The sequence below is a fragment of the Oncorhynchus keta genome, chromosome 16, assembly GCF_023373465.1.
Source record: "Oncorhynchus keta strain PuntledgeMale-10-30-2019 chromosome 16, Oket_V2, whole genome shotgun sequence".
In the NCBI taxonomy this organism is placed as follows: Eukaryota; Metazoa; Chordata; class Actinopteri; order Salmoniformes; family Salmonidae; genus Oncorhynchus; species Oncorhynchus keta.
This window is the reverse complement of record NC_068436.1, coordinates 16,180,323-16,200,322: the sequence shown is the minus strand read 5'-3', so window position 1 is coordinate 16,200,322 and position 20,000 is coordinate 16,180,323. Positions and strand designations below refer to the sequence as shown.

The window sequence follows — 20,000 nt, the reverse complement described above, 5'->3', positions numbered from 1 at the left end:
GCACACCGTTACACACACACACGTTTTACACACACACGCCCTCACCTCTGTCTGACCTCTTGACCTCTCCCCCGCAGTTTGTCGGTGTTAAACTTTGAGCACGCCCTTCTGAACTTCACAGCGTCCATCTCCCCTCCTCATTATTTCCAGCCAGCAGGTTCCAACACTAGATCATTAGCCCCGTCTCTCATTTGGAAAATTGCCGGCCCGAAGATTTTGTTGGTTGGAGAAAAAATATCACATTATCGGTGTGCTCTGGCAGTGTCTTTGTGAAGCGTCTTCAATTTCGTGTTGTTTCTAATGATAGTGAGAAATAGATTGTTTTAATCTGGCAACAGTTCCATGTTCCACGTCATATATATTTTAATCATTCTACTCAGCGGACAGCAAAACATTTGTTCATTAAAGTAATTTTACCTTACACTTTTTTGCAATGAACGTGGGGACGGGCAGGTCTGTTAGTTGCAGCTCTGGGGTATGATTCCATTCATCACCACTACCTATTAATTATATCAAATACCTCACTGGACCTTTCTGTTCTCTGAAATGTGGCAATGTGAATGTGTTTGGTAAAGGAGAGCTACCTAAGAACGTAAACAGACAGTTGAGTATTATGGGGACATGTTGTCCGTGTACTGAACTGGTACTGAACCTCTGACAATAGAGGTGTAACGAGAGGGAGAGAGAGAAAAGGGTGGGGACAGGGATTGTGTTAATTACCAGGGCTGTTGGAGGTGTTGTTCTTCATTAGGGCCTCTGACTGCGGCTCCCTACCACTCTGCCAGGACTCATGCTGCTGTACAGCCCAGACCAGGCTCAACCAACCACTGACCAGCCAGTCCTCTGTTTGATCTGGAGAGGCTTCCCCTACCCGTCCCTACTCTACCCTGTTCCCTACCCTACTCTACCCCGTTCCCTACCCTACTCTACCCCGTTCCCTACCCTACTCTACCCCATTCTCTACTCTACCCCGTTCCCTACCCTACTCTACCCCGTTCCCTACCCTACTCTACCTCGTTCCCTACCCTACTCTACCCCGTTCCTACCCTACTCTACCCCGTTCCCTACTCTACCCCGTTCCCTACCCTACTCTACCCCGTTCCCTACTCTAGCCCGTTCCCTACTCTACCCTGCTCCCTACTCTACCCCGTTCCATACTCTGCCCCGTTCCCTACTCTACCCCGTTCCCTACTCTACCCCGTTCCCTACTCTACCCCATTCCCTACTCTACCCCGTTCCCTACTCTTCCCCGTTCCCTACTCTACCCCGTTCCCTACTCTACCCCGTTCCCTACTCTACCCCGTTCCCTACTCTACCCCGTTCCCTACTCTGCCCCGTTCCCTACTCTTCCCCGTTCCCTACTCTACCCAGTTCCCTACTCTGCCCCGTTTCATACTCTTCCCCGTTCCCTACTCTACCCGTTCCCTACTCTTCCCCGTTCCCTACTCTACCCCGTTCCCTACTCTAGCCCGTTCCCTACTCTGCCCCGTACCATACTCTTCCCGTTCCTACTCTACCCCGTTCCCTACTCTAGCCCGTTCCCTACTCTACCCCGTTCCATACTCTGCCCCGTTCCATACTCTGCCCCATTCCCTACTCTACCCCGTTCCCTACTCTACCCCCGTTCCCTACTCTAGCCCGTTCCCTACTCTACCCCGTTCCTACTCTACCCCGTTCCATACTCTGCCCCGTTCCATACTCTGCCCCGTTCCCTACTCTGCCCTGTTCCCTACTCTGCCCAGTTCCCTACTCTGCCCATTTCCCTACTCTGCCCCATTCCATACTCTTCCCCGTTCCCTACTCTGCCCCATTCCATACTCTTCCCCGTTCCCTACTCTGCCCCATTCCCTACTCTGCCCGTTCCCTACTCTACCCAGTTCCCTACTCTGCCCCATTCCACACTCTTCCCCGTTCCCTACTCTACCCCATTCCATACTCTACCCGTTCCCTACTCTAGCCATACGTTCCCTAATCTGACCATTCCATACTCTTCCCCGTTCCCTACTCTACCCCGTTCCCTACTCTACCCCGTTCCCTACTCTAGCCCGTTCCCTAATCTAGACCATTCCATACTCTAGCCCGTTCCCTACTCTGCACCGTTCCCTACTCTACCCCGTTCCCTACTCTACCCCGTTCCTTACTCTAGCCCGTTCCCTACTCTACACTGTTCCATACTATACCCGTTTGTGTGGGGCTGTAGCAGGCTGAGGCCGTTCCATACTCTGCCCCGTCTCCTCCTCCTCTCCCCCCCTCCTCCTCCCCTCTCCTCCTCCTCCCCTCTCCTCCTCCTCTTCCCCTCTCCTCCTCCTCCTCCCCTCTCCTCCTCCTCTTCCCCTCTCCTCCTCCTCCTCCCCTCTCCTCCTCCTGTCCGGTCCTCCTAATCCCAGATGATCTCATTATGATCTAGCCCGGCTGCCTCTCTCTCTCTCTCTCTCTCTTCTCTCTGAGCCAGAGCTGTCCGAGCTAATTACAGACCAGGCATACAGCCGCCACAGCTCCAGCCGCCGCTTCCCGCTAAGGATCCTCCCGGCCGGGCAGCGGCTGCAACGTCCTACCCGGTCCTTGCAACTGACCCTCGAGGAGCACGAGGGAGAGCGGGAAACCTCCGTTCCCTTTCAGGCTGTGCAGCCCCTGTCCTCCGGGGTTAGTGCTGATCCCCGTCAACCCAGCCAGGCACTTGCTACCCCAGTGCCCACGCCAAGGCCCAAAGTAAACTTGGCGGAGGTCTCTAACTCGTGCTTTCGAAAAACGACCACCCCCCACACACACACACACACACACACACAGAACCACCACGCTTTGATCCTGGCCCCGGCAACAGCCCCGACGACCATTAGACGGCTCCAGTTTGCAAAAGCAAGCAGCAGGCACACCGTCCGTCCGACCACCTTCCCCACTCCCCTTCTCCTCTCCCCAAACCCACGCTCCTCACCCCATCTCCCTTTATATCTATTGGGAGTGTTTGGGAAGGCGGGTGTGTGGGAGGGCAGGGGAAGAGGGGGCAAGAAACGAAGCATACACGGTGCAATTAGGCTGGGCTTCTATATCAAGCTGTTTGGCGGCTCCGGCGATGTAAATTACTGTTGATAGCCAACAATTAAGGAGATGGGAGACGTGTTGGTGCAATAACTAGACCAACACACACCCCCAGCCCTAAACTTCGTATGTATCCCAAAATGGCACCCTATTCCCCAAATAGTGGACATCTTTTGACCAGACCACTGTGGGCCCGGCACTGGTCAAAAGCAGTGCACTATATAGGGAATTAGGGGTCCATTTGGAACGTAGACATCTAGTGCTTCTGCAAGGCCCAATAATAAGTGGCAGTTTGCCATTCTGCCGTCCATATTAAGATGATTGTGCTTGTGAAGGTTGCGCCTCCTCGTAAGTGTTAGCTATGATTTGCTAATGGCTAATTATCTCCTGGCTGGAGGTAGGAGGAGGAGTTTGGGCCCAATAACAGTCCAACGAAGGCTGCTGTTAGGATGTTTAGATGCTTAAAGGATATTCTCTCACCCCTCTCATTTCCTTTCTCTCTCTCTGTTGGCTAAAGTCTCTCTCTCTCTCTCTCTCTCTCTCTCTCTTTCTCTGTCTATGTCTCTCTGTCTCTGTCTCTTTCTCTCTCTCTCTCTCTCTCTCTCTCTCTGTTATGCTAAAGTCTTTCTCTGTCTCTCTCTCTCTCTCTCTCTCTCTCTCTCTCTCTCTCTGTTGGCTAAAGTCTTTCTCTGTCTCTCTCTCTCTCTCTCTCTCTCTCTCTCTCTCTCTCTCTCTCTCTCTCTCTCTCTCTCTCTCTCTCTCTCTCTCTCTCTCTCTCTCTCTCTCTCTCTCTCTCTCTCTCTCTCTCTCTGCTAAAGTCTTTATCTGTCTCTCTCTCTCTCTCTCTCTCTCTCTCTCTCTCTCTCTCTCTCTCTCTCTCTCTCTCTCTCTCTCTCTCTAAAGACCTCTCTCTCTCTCTCTCTCTCTCTCTCTCTCTCTCTCTCTCTCTCTCTCTCTCTCTCTCTCTCTCTCTCTCTCTCTCTCTCTCTCTCTCTCTCTCTCTCTCTCTCTCTGTCTCTCTCTCTCTCTCTCTCTCTCTCTCAAGTCTTCTACATTTTCAATTGCATTTTCACTGGGGCTTTATTGGCATGGACAATATATGTTAACATTGCCAAGCAAGTGAAGTAGATAATAAGCAAAGTGGGAAAAACAATAAAACTGAACAGTAAACATTATACTACAAATGTTCCAAAACAATAGACATCAAAAGTTGTATTATGTGCAAATAGTTAAAGTAAAAGTGGAAGATAAATCAACATAAATAAGGGTTGTATTTACAATGGTGTTTGTTCTTCACTGGTTGCCCTTTTCTTGTGGTAACAGGTCACACATCTTGCTGCTGTGATGGCACAGCATTTCACCCAGTATCTATGGAAGTTTATCAACATTGGATTTGGTTTCGAATTCTTTATGGATGTGTGTAATCTGAGGGAAATATGTGTCTCTAATATGGTAATTAATTTGGCAGGAGGTTAGGACATGCAGCTCAGTTTCCACCTCATTTTGTGGGCAATGTGCACATACACACATTCTCTTGAGAGCCAGGTCTGCCTATGGCAACCTTTCTCAATAGCAAGGCTATGCTCACTGAGTCTGTACATAGTACAAAGCTTTCCTTCAGTTTGGGTCGGTCACAGTGGTCAGGTATTCTGCCACTGTTTACTCTCTGTTTAGGGCAAAATAGCATTCTAGTTTGCTCTGTTTTTTGTTAATTCTTTCCAATGTGCCAAGTAATTCTCTTTTGTTTTCTCATGATTTAGTTGGGTCTAATTGTGTTGCTGTCCTGGGGCTCTGTGGTGTGTGTTTGTGAACAGAGCCCCAGGACCATCTTGCTTAGGGACTCTTCTCCAGGTTCATCTCTCTGTAGGTGAGGGCTTTGTTATGGAAGGTTTGGGAATCGCTTCCTTTTAGGTGGTTGTAGATTTTAACGGGTCTTTTCTGGTTTTGATAATTAGCGGGTATCGGCCTCATTCTGCTCTGCATGCATTGTTTGGTGTTTTACGTTGTACACAGAGGATATTTTTGCAGAATTCTGCATGCAGAGTCTCAAATTGGTATTTGTCCCATTTTGTGAATTCTTGGTTGGTGAGCGGACCCCAGACCTCACAACCACAAAGGGCAGTGTGTTCTATAACTGATTCAAGTATTTTTAGCCAGATCCTAATTGGTATGTCGAATTTTATGTTCCTTTTGATGGTATAGAAGGCCCATCTTGCCTTGTCTTTCAGTTCGTTCACAGCTTTGTGGAAGTTACTTGTGTCGCTGATGTTTAGGTCAAGGTATGTATTGTTTTCTTGTGCTCTAGGACAACGGTGTCCAGATGGAATTTGTATTCGTGGTCCTGGCAACTGCAAAAAAAATAAAAGTAAGAAATAAAAGTAAGAAATAATTCAAATAACAATAGCGAGGCTATATACAGGGGTATCGGTAAAGAGTCAATGTGCGGAGGCACTGGTTAGTCAAGGTAATTGAGGTAATATGTACATGTAGGTAGAGTTATTAAAGTGACTATGCATAGATAATAACATAGAGTAGCAGCAGCGTAGAAGGGGGGGGGCAATGCAAATAGTTTGGGTAGCCATTTGATTAGCTGTTCAGGAGTCTTATGGCTTGGGGTTAGAAGCTGTTTAGAAGCCTCTTGGAACTAGACTTGGCACTCTGGTACCGCTTGCCGTGTGGTGGCAGAGAGAACAGTCTATGACTAGGGTGGCTGGAGTCTTTGACAATTTTTAGGGCCTTCCTCTGACACCGCCTGGTATAGAGGTCCTGGATGGAAGCTTGGGGCCGTAGGCACGGCCCTCTGTTGGTTTGTTTGGTTGTTAATTAGGGTGTGCAGGGTGAATACGTGGTCTGTCGTACAGTCATTTGGTAAAAAGCCAATTTGACCTTTGCTCTGAACATTGTTTTCGGTGAGGAAATGTACGAGTCTGCTGTTAATGATAATGCAGAGAATTTCTCAAGGTTGCTGTTGATGCATATCCCACGGTAGTTATTGGGGTCAAATTTGTCTCCGCTTTTGTGGATGGGGGTGATCAGTCCTTGGTTCCAAATATTGGGGAAGATGCCAGAGCTGAGGATGATGTTAAAGAGTTTAAGTATAGCCACTTGGAATGTGTGGTCTGTATATTTTATAATTCCATTTAGGATACCATTAACACCATAGGCCTTTATGGGTTGGAGGGTTTGCATTATGTCCTGTAGTTTGTTCTATCTCTGTCTCTCTTTCTCCCTCAGGCTGAAGTCTCTCTCTCTCTCTCTCTCTCTCTCTCTCTCTCTCTCTCTCTCTCTCTCTCTCTCTCTGTCTCTCTCTCTCTCTTGGGCTACAGTCTCTCTCTGTGTCTTTTTTGGTCTCTCACTCTCTCTCATTCTGTCCTGAGCTGCTGTGTACAGATGTTTCATCATTGCTCCCCCATCCAAACAGGCACTTATAAAAGAGGCTTGTGGTCCAATCAACCATTTGTTGCCAAAATGAGTGTGCTTGTGTAGTGTTTATTCCTGGGTCCGGGTCCCTGTAGTGTTGCTCTCAACTCAGCAACACTCCAATTATTGGATGCTCTAGTTCCTTTAGTGGAGGTGAGGCCGTTAAGGAAGGTGAACCAGCTGCAGGTCCACTATGGTACTTTAATCTCTCTCCCACTGGCTCCCTGCAATGGAAATGATCATGGATGCAATCAGGCACAGAGTGCTTAAGAACTCAACTTCATACCCTTGAACTTGCTGGGTATTATCAAGACCTGTGTGTTTAGGTGATTTAAGTGAAGCGGACTAGCGTCTCCCCTGACATCATTAGAAGTACCATGATCTGCAGCATTAGATTAAACGCCTGCATTTATGTTAGACATTTCCCTTTGTCCTAATGAATAAATAATATGGATCTAGTCAGGGAAGTATTCTGTTTAACTTGTTATCTCAAATCAAACTGTGTTGGTCACATCTCCCACATATAGAATACACGTTGACTTTACCGTGCAATTCATTACCGTGCAATGTACATGTAGGTAGGGTCAAAGTGACTAGGCAATCAGGTTACATAATAAACTGCAGCTATGTGTGTGTGCCGTCAATGTGCATGTGTTTTGTATGTGTGTGTTGGAGTGTCAGTGTAAGTATGTGTGAGCGTGTGTATGTGTGTGTTGGAGTGTCCGTGTAAGTATGTGTGAGAGTGTGTATGTGTGTGTTGGAGTGTCCGTGTAAGTATGTGTGAGCGTGTGTATGTGTGTGTTGGAGTGTCAGTGTAAGTATGTGTGAGCGTGTGTATGTGTGTGTTGGAGTGTCAGTGTAAGTATGTGTGAGCGTGTGTATGTGTGTGTTGGAGGTTCAGTGTAAGTATGTGTGAGCGTGTGTATGTGTGTGTTGGAGTGTCTGTGTAAGTATGTGTGGGTAGAGTCCAGTCAGTGTGCATAGTCACATCGGTAGTGTAAATTCCCTCTGTCATAGCATTGTTTGTTTCCTTTGTTGTCGTTGTGTTTATATCAAACAGATCATAGATTTATTTGTAATCTCACTCTGATCACTGTTTCAATGTATAAACTGGGCTTGCCCTTGGTTTCTTGTGTCGAGGTCTATAGACTCCCCTGACTCTCCTGATAGCCCTAAAACAGGCATATTTACCCTCCCACGTTTGAAGTGGTCCTGAGAGAAGACTTGACATTTTCCATTGGGACCACTCTACCATCGGTTTGATATCAAATTAGGCAGTCAGCAGGAAATCTTTCTCTCTCTCTTTTATTTAATCATCAATTGTTGTTCTCCTCAGACAAAAACCCCCGTTTCAAATATGGGCTCTCAAACACGAAGCGCACTCTGGAGGAGAATGATCTCAATTACTTCAATTGCGAATGAGCAAATAAAGAGGAAAGCCGCCGGAGCGCCGGCCAGGCATTCAGATTGTCCTCTTTGTCGTTGGTGGAGGAGAGGGCGGGGCGGGGAGCGGGTTGGGCGAGGAATGTTGATTCGCCATGGGTTAATTTTTATCTCCCATCATTATGGTTCTGTCTCTGGTAGTCCTCTGGTTGTCCGCCGCTCGTTAATTGTTGTTAGTGGTCTGTGGGTGAAAGGGAGGGGTTATTTAGGCCCTCGTAAACAGACTAAACACTGGCTACGCGCGAGCTCCGCGGCAGGCGGCGCCTCACACTGAAGACGGTACACTCAGTCGACATCAAGGCATAAATTAGGCAGCTATTACTGTTGGATAAAAAGCCTTTAAGATGATTTGTAGGAAGAACTGCGTGGTGAAGAAGCCCCTCTACTGAGAGTGACCATTACAGACGTGGTGGAGACGTTTGACTCTAATGAAGTTTAATAAAGTTTACCCGGGTTGTCTGCTCTCTCTCTTTCTCTCTGCCATGTATTTTCTCTCTCCTTTCATCTTGATTGCTAAAATGTATTAGAAGTAATGAGTGTATTTTGCCCCCCCCGGACCAGGGAGTTTTAGGGGGAGGGACGCACGGGGCAGACAGACACACACACACACAGACACACACACACACACAAAGAAGACAGAATGTTTTATGTTTGTTTTGATAACCGACCACCAAAGTGCCTCCTTTATTCATTATTTGCTAAATGAATTATTCTTTGAAACTTTGCTGCACACTTACTGGGTAATTATGAGGCAAGCCCAAGCCTGCCTTCTCTCTGGATTGCACCGCGGCCAGCCCACGCTCAGACGGCATGGGAACTAAAGCTGTGCTGTGAAACGTCAACATATAGATAATAAGCACATTTCACAGGACCAAGCTGAGAAAGTATATCTCTACAGTGATATCTACCTGTTTAGTCAGATACTGTGTGTTATGTCACTTTACGACATGCCAAAAGATGTCATAACGCTACACACTGAACAGTAGTATAAACACAGCAGGGTTCAGTCTACTTTTGTGGTATTTGTATGTTGTAATGACAGATGCCATCATCAGAAGAGATCGTACTTAACAAAAATACTGTTCTTAGGGTCTGAAATGTGAAATCTGGTATTTTAACGCGGCGGGCACAATGGACCTCCTGGAACGTTCTCACTAGTCCACCCCAGCAGTGCCTGAACATGGAGGCCTATTTACCTCCCATATCAATGCCCCGTGGCTGAGGAGGGAGAGGCGCGCTCCGGCTCCGCTCAGTGACTCACTGCTTCACTGTTGTTGTTGCATTATGGCCTGTGGCCACGAGAACAGAGAGCTGTATGAACTACAACACTTTACTGCTGACAGCGGAGGCTTATCCGTCCTCCCTCCCCGTCCGTACTAGACACAGGCTGTGTCCCAAATGGCATCCTATACCTTATATAGTGCACTACATTGGACCAGAGCCCTATGGGCCCTGGTCAAACGTAGTGCACTTAATAGGAATAGGTGTAATTTGGTATGGACACACAGACAGACTCTTGCCTTTCTGGGCTTAAAGCTGCAGAGAGAGGGGAATTCCCCTCTGACTCAAAATGATGTCTTTCCTCACCTCTTCTTCAGGGGGTACTGACATGCTCTCCTCTCTAGTCATAGAACTTTTTTTTTACCCCTCTCTCTCTCTTTCTCACTCACTCTTTCTCTTTCTATGTTTTATGTGCCAAGCATGAAATGGGAGAGAGTGAGATGGAGGGAAGGCCTGGCGCGTGAAAAGCACAGCGGTCAAAAGATGATGTACTGCTCTGTGATCCCCGGTGGGTCGGAGCTGGCGGTGTGTGCTCTAAGCTCTGTTAGTCTACTCTAGAGGAACACAGGTAGAGAAAAGATCAAATGACTTGGAATAGATGGCTCAGGGCTCGGCTGGCTCCGATGCTACTACAGTATTCCAGGAGAGAAGGGTTTTAACAAACAGCGTAACAGAGACGTAGAACACAGAGCCGTCATTACCAAGCCCAACGCATCTGTTCCGTCTGTTTTCTTTCATTTTGATGCTAGTGGAGGTGAAAGTGTTTTCCCCCGCTTTCAAGCCTGCTGAGTTTGTATTCTACCTCAGGCGAGGCGTTAGGAGGGAATTGGAGATGGATTTGCTGGCTTTATTTGAACAGAAGAGAAAGGGGAAAAGAGAAACAGGATGTGTGATTGACCACAAACATTGTTCTATGACGCTGTCAAGGGTTGGACAGGAAAGCATCTGTTTTTGGATTATTAAAGTCTACCTATCAGTAGTGTTCTGGAGGGCCACTGTAGTGGATCAAGTGTGTCCTTACGCATGTCTGTTTGACCAGGAAACAGAAGTCAATGGCTGCATCTGAAATGGCATCCTATTCACACGGCCAAAAGTAGTTCCCTATATAGGGAATAGGGTGCTATTGTGGACGCCGAAAATATCAGTGGTGAAGCCCAGAAGAGGATATTGTAATGTAGAGAGGAGCAATGAATTACTTCAAGCACCGCGAAATATTGACTTCCGTAGATTTTAGTGGCATGATTTTCCCCACCACTGTCCTATAGCTAAGAGTAGCACATTATGTATCTGATCTCAGAACAACAGGGGGGTTAGCTGTTGTTTCTACTCATTTTACTCTGAGCCGTTCTCCTGTGTGTGGCAGGCTGATAGATACAGACACTCCTCAGGCAATCCTGGTGTTATCCCCTCTTCCTTATGTATTTATTCGAAGAGATATCTAACATCCAACCAGCCTCTCAACCCTCTAGAGGGGCCACGCTCCCCCTTCACCCCAGGGAACCAAATAGACTGCAAATAAACATCTGTTATTCAAATTGATGCATTCACACTAAGGAATCACACAAGCCTATGAAGCGAGAGGGAGAGGGAAACGGAGAAGGGGGCGAATCGAACGGGAGGGAGTTGGGAGTTAGCAACCTCTCATAAAACAATTATATGCAGTTGACAAAAAAAAAACAGGAATTTGCATTGGGCCTTGGGTCTGTATTTTAATTGAACAACTGTTGGGTCTGAAGAGACCTCCAGTACTGGCTGCTGGATTGAGGGCTAATAAAGCTGTGTTCACACCGCAGCCCAGAGGCCTAACGCCACAGCTCACCGCGCTGGAGATGTGAGGTAAATGTTTGGTTGAGAGGGAGAGCAGATACAGTAGAAGGTGATCTAGTTGGGTTGAGGAATAAGACAAGGTTTGCTTAGAGTGCCTCGTAGTACTGTCACCTATGATGTCTTTTTAGGACCTAAGGACAGTCATCTACCGGTAGCCGCCTTCAAGGGAATGTGCCTTGTGTGTGGCGTATTGGGCCACACTCTGACTACATTCATGTATTAGATATGTTTAATATGTCTCCTATATATACTGTTTTTTACAAGGGTGTCATGGTGGGCAACCAGAAGGTCCCCGGACACAAAACAAAACCCCGTCTGGAATCTAATCCGGCATCACTGAGAGAAACATGTTCATCCTTCAACAAAACAGAGTGTCTTCAATATGAACTTGGGTGTCACGTCGATACGTCCCGGCATCGGACAAGGCATAAAGGAGAAACATTAGAAGGAATTGGGCCATTCCACACGCGGCAGAGTTGAGTTAATTTGTCCCATTAACGGGCTGTATGGATACATAATAGTATTCCTGGGGCAGTGCTGGGAGCTGGAACCTGCATCGACTGCAGCTCATTTACAGAGGAACATCTATAGTGAAGCAGCGACTCGTGTCTATCTGCCTTCTCTCTGTCTCATCCCCCAGAGAGGATCAATAGTGGACTTATTTACACTGTGGGTACGTTAGCCCATTCATCTGTTATTATATCTTATTGTCCAGAAGGAACCTGCAAGTGTTTAGTTAGACAGTGTATACCATGTGTGTCCTGTACATACGACTAATACAACTTGAAGCTAGGCCTTGAGTCGCACCGTATTACTGTGGTGAACCCTGAGCCATTTCACTCACCTCAAGCCTGCTAACTAACCTGCCCCCTAACCCAGAACTACTCACATTTTACTGCCAACGACCGGGAAGAACATTTAGCAGTCCATGTTTATGTAAATGAAGACATCATTGGAGGAAGAACGGAACAGAGCGGAATGGACGGAACAGTACAGAACAGAACACTAGAAGGCCGTCACCATGTGTGTTTACTAACAGAACCAGGGTCCAAGCTGACACGACCTCACTAGCCCTCGTATGGCGCTGGTCTGGAGGTGTGTAAGGTTTCATTACTGGACTGTTCCATGCTCCTAGTTGAACCTGTATTATAATAGCCACCAGTCAGTGAAGAAAAGAAAATCAGGTTGAGTGATGCCACTGGAACAGTAACAGTAGTTCACACAGACAGTGCTTCTCTCTCTGGCTTCGCCATCTCCCCGGATGCTTGGGGCTGTGGAGGGAAGGGGCGGGGAACGAGGGGTGTGTTTTCAGGTGCGACGGTCTCAGCGGGACCTATACCCGCGTCCTCCGCAGACTTCTTTTTGGGTCCTAATAATAACTTGAAAGTGCAAGAGTCTCGAGCATGGCTCCTTTCTTCTTCATTAGCCTTTAGCGGGAATCAAGCTAATCGCAGAGAGTTCATTGGGCTCATACACGTCTCACACACACACACACACACACACACACACACACACACACACACACACACACACACACACACACACACACACACACACACACACACACACACACACACACTGTACCTCCTTACCTGGGTTTCATGTTTCTTGTCACTTTGATTTCCACATGAATTAAATCCAGCCTTAATTAGCTAGTATTCCTCTTCATATTAATCATCTCGGTATCGTAGAGGAGGATTTGATGCCACGGTTGTCAGGTTAAAAGTAAAATGGAGTCGTCACGTACAGTCAATGGTTGTAATATGGAATTAGAAGTGGCATTTACAGGAATGTAACAAGATGTTCCCTTTCCTTGGGTCCAGGTGTGTTGAGAGAAGAGGAGGGCAAGTCTGACACAGAAACGGCCCTTCCTGTCACTAAAGTCTTGATGAAAAACGTTGTGTTTTAAGTGTTGTTTTTTGATGTGTGTGGTGGTAGGACTAACCTAGAGGAGGAGCTGGATGTGTTGCGTGTCCAGGCTGCTATGGACCGGGCCACTGTACAGGAGCTGAGGCTGTGTCTTCAGAGCGAACAACAAGGTGAGCCTTTTCACTTCCACACCATAGAGTTGGAAAGAAAGCCCACTCAATGTTTGCTGGATTATAATCCATTGGCTGACCTGGGTGGAATTGTGTGACCCTCGTTATAATATTAGAAGTCCCACCCAGTGAAATTATGAATGCATTCAATTGTGCTGTCCATGCTACAAAAGGCTTTGTGGCAAGTGTGCCCTCTATCCAACTCTATGGTCCACACTCTCGTTTAGAGGCTGACTGACAGATCAGAACCCCATCAAGCTGTTTTGCCCCATTTCTCCTTGTCTGAAAGAATGTGTCCTCCATTGGTTTTCATGATCAAGCGTACTGGTGGTATCAAGCAACCCCCCTGGATAGTGTCTTTAGGCTAAACAAGTCAAAGAGGAAACACTGAATGAGGGGTGCTTTTAAAAGCTCATGTTCTAATAATAGTTTTGAATGAAAACACAATTTATAATGTATAAGTACTATCTCTCTATATGTCATGTATATCGAAATATCAAATTACTTTATTCTTGCTATGTAACTACTGTAAAAAATAAATAAAAAAACATATGTAGAATGTGTGTAGAATGTACATGTAACAACAAAATAAAAAGTTGTAAAGGGGGGTGGTGGTGGTGTAAGGTCCCCAGCCAAAAAACACTGAATAACGGCACATATGTTGGTTTAACAGACGTAGGTCGAACATCTGTTAAACGGTAGTGTTCTGACATGCTTGTAATGTTGTACCTCCTCAGCTACTTTTTTGTGGGGGTTGAACACCACATTTTCAGTGGAATTAACAGGACAATTCAATTAAAGCCTGATCAACCTGTTCTAAATTGACTGGGATATCAAAAAGAAGGCATCTTCTTTGCATAGTGCATTCCTCCTCCTAATTGTAGAACGTGCATCAATTTGTCTGTGTCCCAAATGGCACCATATTCCCTACATAGTGCACTACCTTTATCATAGTCATATGTGCTGGTCAAAAGTAGTGCACTATATAGGAAAAAGGTGCCATTTGGGACTCCGATCTGCATCGCTTTGTCAAATACTGAATAACCTACTACAGTGGCCCTTTTTTAATTAACGAGTTCAATAACCAATCTGTTCTCCATCACTTTAATTTACCTGATGATTAATGATGGTGTCTGTCAGCCAAATGCAAAACCAGGGCTACAAAGGATGCCACTAATTAAGATGGCGGATCCCATTGACAATCAATGGCATAATCAGAAAAGCTGAGAGAGACTGGCTTTGAAAGTAATAGTTTAACATTGTATCCTGTCTGTCACCCAATCAACCAAATTCGAGACCTATAATCTCTACCCGGCACCACCTGACTGAAAGCACGGCTACAGCCACAGAATGTTTCTGATTTATACTACTGCCTTTCACTTTATAATAACTGTCTAGAAATATCACAGTTTGGCCCTTTTAAATGAATCCCAAGGATTGATTGTGACTAAAGTGATTATGTAATTGATTGACATACAAGATGTAAATTGAAATTGCTAACTCTGAGGCCAGCTCATCATAAACCAACACTGTAGCAGCTCAAATCAGGCCCTGGCAACACAAACCCAGAGATCCATAGAACACGTTTACAAGCTGCCCCGAATTGACTCTTGCAGAACCCTCTGACCCGATCAAAGGGAGAGAAAGGTTCAACCAGCAACCCAACCCAACCCCATCACAACCCAACCCAACCCAACCCCATCACAACCCAACCCCATCACAACCCAACCCAACCCATCACAACCCAACCCCAACCCCAACCCCCCCATCACAACCCAACCCAACCCAACCCCATCACAACCCAACCCCATCACAACCCAACCCAACCCAACCCCATCAACCCCAACAACCCAAACCCAACCCCATCACAACCCAACCCAACCTAACCCCATCACAACCCAACCCCATCACAACCCAACCCCCCATCACACCCAACCCAACCCCCCCATCACAACCCAACCCCATCACAACCCAACCCAACCCCATCACAACCCAACCCAACCCAACCCATCACATAACCCAACCCCATCACAACCCAACCCCACAAACCCCATCACAACCCAACCCCATCACAACCCAACCCCATCACAACCCAACCCAACCCAACCCCATCACAAACCCAACCCAACCCCATCACAACCCAACCCCATCACAACCCAACCCAACCCAACCCCATCACAACCCAACCCAACCCCATCACAACCCAACCCAACCCAAACCCAACCCAACCCCATCCCAACCCAACCCCACCCCAACCCAACCCAACCCCATCACAACCCAACACAACCCCATCACAACCCATCACAACCCAACCCCATCACAACCCAACCCAACAACCCCATCACAACCCAACTCAACCCAACCCCATCACAACCCAACCCAACCCCATCACAACCCAACCCAACCCCATCACAACCTAACCCAACCCCATCACAACGCAACCCAACCCCATCACAACCCAACCCAACCCAACAACCCCATCACAACCCAACCCAACGCCATCACAAACCCGCTAATGAAAGCAAACAGATGAAAGACAGCGCTCCGTGGCGGAGACCTTTTGGCTCGGCCCGTGAGGGGCGGGAGACAGAGGCGCGGAGGAGAGGAGGTGATGGGGTTGAGAAGACATTTGAGCCGTTAGACTTTAATGAATGCTGTAGCATTGGGACCTCCTCCAAAGCAAAGTGACTAGAGAGCCACTGACTCCTCCATATCAAGGTACTAGTGCCGAGGTGCCAACTCCCAGCCACCCCCAGCCCGGGCGCGGCGGGATAATTGTCTCCCTATCTGGTTATGTACACAGCGCTGCGCGGCAGCCCTCGCTTATTTGGGCTCTGGTCTGATTGGATGTGACAAGTCGGGCGGAGACGAAAGAGACGGCTGATTTGAAGTAACAAACTTCCCTTTCCTTTCATTGGCCATGCAAAGGAGAATGGCGGGAGGAGCAAAGGAGAAGAGTGGATCCACCTCTTTCTTTCCCGTTCTCTCGCTCTCTCCCCTCTCGCTCTCTCCCTCCCTCTCGCTCTCTCGCCTCTTTCTCCTGCATCTCACGACAAAAGGTCAACTGACCTGAAAAGTCGAGTGCCTGAATATTTAACATTTTCAACCTTATCTGACAAATGAGTTTCCTTGTACTGCCATGAAAGTTTAACAAGAAGGAGTGAAGGGAGGCGCAAAGTTTTGTCTTCGTTATTATTTTGCCTCAACCTTTTTATTTAAATTTTTAGGTCAAAAAAGAGGGTAGTTCCTACACAAAACAGACAAACTCCTATTCCGTTTGTGATTTTTAAATGTATTTATTCTCGCTTGTAGCAGCAGGGGAATCTACTCACATACTTGTTCTTCATCTTCTTCACCGGTGAATGTTAGAAACATAATAATGACTTGTTGAACTGCTCCCAATAAAGGCCGATTTTATTGGTTGGCGAGCGTTATTTTACTGGGTGGGGATGCATGGTGGGCTACAAAGCAAGCAGGGCAGCCAGGGTTTGTGTGTTCACAGGGGGTTGAACATTTCTCCACGTTTGTTTAAGATCTCCAGGGGTGGGGGGTTGTGTTTTCACCAATGTCTGCTTTTGATTGAACATCCTAGTGGGATGCTTAGATAAAGTATTATTCTGTGGTTCTTGATAAAGACTATGTCCTATGGTTTTAGAATGGAAATGGATATTCTAGGGTAGATTTATTGATTCTAATCCCCGAATATGACAAATCACTTTCTTCAATTGCTCTTTGCGTTGGCATTTTATAATGGTTTTAGATTTCTGAATAATTGCCAAAGTGATATAATTTAGAGCTCTCTTGTCTTGAACTTACACGGAGGACTCAAAGGTTGACAGTCAGACACTGGGAAGTCATGTGTTCTTTTCTGACACTATTTTCAGAAAGAACAAGTAGCCTACAAGAATAGGCTTACGGCGTGAAAAGAAATCAATTAGACATAATTCATTAAAATTGATTTAATAATCTTTTCCCCTTCCTTTTTCATCTACCTATGTGGCTGGCTGAAAGGAAGCAGACACTTGTCTTGTCTTCGTGTCACAATAACATGCTTTGTCCTCGTTGGCAGAGAGCTTCTTCACAAAGTGGCCGCTGATCCGGAGGTCAAGAACAGCACTCCCAAAAAGCCCTCTGCCGAGAGAGTGGAGCAGTCGCTGAAGAAGGTACAGTAAAGTGCTCTTTGTCACCACCAATAAAAGAAACCCGGCGAGACAAAAAAGTCTTCCTCACCACAGTACCTACTAAAGTTATTCCTGGAACACTGAAGTTGGGAGAAATACACGGTCTCGGCTCTTGGACGTTTTAGGTGGAGGTTTTGTTGTTGAGCAGGCATTTTCCGGTCAAAATAACAATTAGAAAAACATATTTAAAAGTATTCAATGTTTGCTAGTTGTTGCAAAGGCTTTCCTCTGAGAACTACAAAACAACCACAAATAATGTTTTTAAATGACTTCTTCCCAGGCCCCATCACTCACCGTGAGTGTGATAATCCTCCACAATGACGTTGGTGAAGTGCCGTTCGGGGATGTTAACAGGGGATGTAAAAGCGTGCTCATACGCCCATAACAGTCATGCAGTGGTATGTTGAAGAGGATTGAGAGGGACACAGAGAACTATTTTAACGGGAATTAAATTGTTCCGGAATCATTTCTAGCAGATGATGCCAAGGCATCTAGCGCCAACAAATGCCATATGGCGGGCGGTTTAATGGAGACTGTCATGGCATCTATTAAGAGTGACAGTACCATGTTAGTATAATAACCAACAGGGGTCGGGGAGAGGAGGGAGGAAGGAGGATGGGAGGAGAAGAGCAGCACTCATTTATGTTATCCAGACATGGTGGGTAATGGAAAGACGTTTGGGAGGCCCGGTGAGGAGCACTGTATGTGTGTGTGCGGGAAATTTGACATGTCTCACTGTAAGGCCGGAAAGCCGCCTAATTTTGTTTGAATGGCACCGTGCTGCTTAAGCAGAGGGCAGAGCCGTGCCCAATAAAAGAGAGAGATTGCCTGGGGTATAGCTACACCCAGCTTGTATCCACTGCTCTGTTTAACCGTTTCCACCAAAGAGACAAAGGGGTGGTCCTGTTTTCAGTGTTTAGTGATAGGTGACTGGTTTTGGACGAGCAGTCAGATGTCTGTAGCCTCTAGGAGGTGGGCAGCGAGCAGTCAGATGTCTGTAGCCTCTAGGAGGAGGGGGCTAGCAGTCAGATGTCTGTAGCCTCTAGGAGGAGGGGGGGCTAGCAGTCAGATGTCTGTAGCCTCTAGGAGGAGGGGGGGCTAGCAGTCAGATGTCTGTAGCCTCTAGGAGGTGGGGCGGCTAGCAGTCAGATGTCTGTAGCCTCTCTAGGAGGAGGGGGCCTAGCAGTCAGATGTCTGTAGCCTCTAGGAGGAGGGGGCTAGCAATCAGATGTCTGTAGCCTCTAGGAGGAGGGGCGGCTAGCAGTCAAATGTCTGTAGCCTCTAGGAGGAGGGGGGGCTAGCAGTCAGATGTCTGTAGCCTCTAGGAGGGTCGGGCTCAGTCCGAATGGGAGTGTTTACATTTCAGTAATTTAGCAGATGCTCCTATCCAGAGCAATTTGGGTTCATTGCCTTGCGCAAAGGCACATCGACAGATTTTTCAGCTCGTCGGCTCGAGAATTCGACCCAGCGACCTTTTGGTTACTGGCCCAAAGCTCTTAACCACTAGGCTTCCTGCCGCTATGTTAATGGCCAAATGGTTTGTTTCAACCCTCTAATTTTTTAAATGTATTTAATTATTTTTTTTTACCTTCATTTAACCAGGCAAGTAAGTTAAGAACACATTCTTATTTTCAATGACGGCCTGGGAACAGTGGGTTAACTGCCTGTTCAGGGGCAGAACGACAGATTTGTACCTTGTCAGCTCGGGGTTTGAACTCGCAACCTTCCGGTTACTAGTCCAACGCTCTAACCACTAGGCTATGCTGCCGCCCCTAATACCCTGGCCTGCACAGTTACTGCAAACACAGGTCAGAGTAGAGAGAAACACTGACACTACGCTGTTTTCGCAGTTCAAAGTTGACAGGATTTTTCTTGTTCGTAGCTTATTTTAAGACATTTACAGTGAATAGAAGGTCCGTTAACTCTACATGGCAGAGTACATAGAGTGGTATGACTGGGAGGTTAGTTCTGGTCCTAATGAACACTCAATGATCACCATATAGATAGAACAGTTGGAGAGGAGGACGGTGTCCATGGAGCAGGAGACCGAGAGGCTGAGGGAGGACAACCAGCACCTCCAGGAGGCCAACACAGCTCTAACCCAGGACAAGGAGCACCTCCAGGGCTCCCTGGCCCGTCTCCGCACCCAGGGGGCTGCTCGCGACGAGGCGGCCCATGCCCAGGCACTCGCCCAGGGGGAGAGACACGGCACCGAGGCCCTGGCCCTGGAGACCCAGCTGGAGGGGGCCAGGAGGGAAGCCAGACGCACCCGGCAGCAGCTGCTCCGGCTCAGGCAGGAGCTGGGCATCCTGAGGGCGGCCCGGGACTTCAACAGGAGGCAGAGAGGACCCAAGGCTAACATGCTAACAGGGCTGGCGCAGCAGCCACAGCAGGAGGGAGGAATAAGTGGAGGGGCATTAGCAAACAACAAGGTCAAATTCAAAACAGGCATGTGGCCCAGAGGCCCGGCGCGGCTGCACCGCCACCGAGCGGTTGGCCCCAATCAAGCCATCGGAGGAGGAGGCCGCAGCCCTGCTAGGACGACTGGGAGGACATAAGCGCGGACAGGTACGACACACACTTTCTCTCTCTCTCTCTCTCTCTCTCTCTCTCTCTCTCTCTCTCTCTCTCTCTCTCTCTCCTCTCTCTCTCTCACCCTCATTATTTTCTAGGGTGGGGGGCTTAGCGGCATCGAGGGACACCGTGCATATGCAAAGCATAAGCAAATGCGTGATTGAATTTTCAGCGCCTGTCTAGTTGGTATTCAAGAGCC

The 20,000-nt window shown here is 47.5% G+C and overlaps 1 pseudogene; it reads left to right on the top strand.

Moving 5' to 3' along the window:
* The window catches only part of LOC127907886 (centlein-like), a 77,910-nt pseudogene extending 58,287 nt beyond the window's left edge, over nucleotides 1–19,623 (top strand).
* The last annotated feature ends 377 nt before the right edge of the window (nucleotides 19,624–20,000 follow it).